Source organism: Seriola lalandi, unplaced genomic scaffold (assembly GCF_002814215.2).
Source record: "Seriola lalandi dorsalis isolate HSWRI2012SDOR001 ecotype SW California unplaced genomic scaffold, Sedor1 jcf7180002048281, whole genome shotgun sequence".
In the NCBI taxonomy this organism is placed as follows: Eukaryota; Metazoa; Chordata; class Actinopteri; order Carangiformes; family Carangidae; genus Seriola; species Seriola lalandi.
The window spans coordinates 1-475 of record NW_019518844.1 but is presented as its reverse complement, the minus strand read 5'-3'; the positions used below and the strand labels follow the sequence as shown (position 1 = coordinate 475).

At 39.6% G+C, this 475-nt stretch overlaps 1 long non-coding RNA gene across 1 annotated transcript; it reads left to right on the top strand.

The window, feature by feature from the left end:
* Positions 1-458, top strand: LOC111648796 (uncharacterized). The gene is made up of 3 exons (XR_002760214.1): positions 1-43; positions 144-201; positions 408-458. It is a non-coding gene; the product is annotated as an uncharacterized LOC111648796 (long non-coding RNA).
* The last annotated feature ends 17 nt before the right edge of the window (positions 459-475 follow it).

The window sequence follows — 475 nt, the reverse complement described above, 5'->3', positions numbered from 1 at the left end:
GTCAGGACCGTCCTGGAGTCCTGAAGAAGTTCAGAGAGGCCAGGTCAGTGTGTGTGTGTGTGTGTGTGTGTGTTCATTATGATAATAATAATAATGCATCACCTCCAAAAGCCACAGTCTATATATGTCTGTACTTCCTGCAGTTGGAGGTTTGTCTTCTACCTGGCGGCGTTCATCGGAGGAATAGCAGCTCTGTATGATGTGAGTATCTTACATGAAATATAGAGGCAGCTGTGGTTAAACTGTAGTAGTTAAGCAGCATTGTGGGTGTAGCTATACATCTTTCATAAAAGCTTTACTCTTCACTACTCTCCCTCTTTTACTGAGCAGGATTACAATGTACATTTCAAACAAACCGTATTAATATAATAACATTTTTACTTACTGTGTTTACTGTGTTTCTACAGAAAGAATGGTTCTATGACACCCGGGAAGTATGGACAGATTTTCCAAAGCAGGTTTGTATACTTTTATT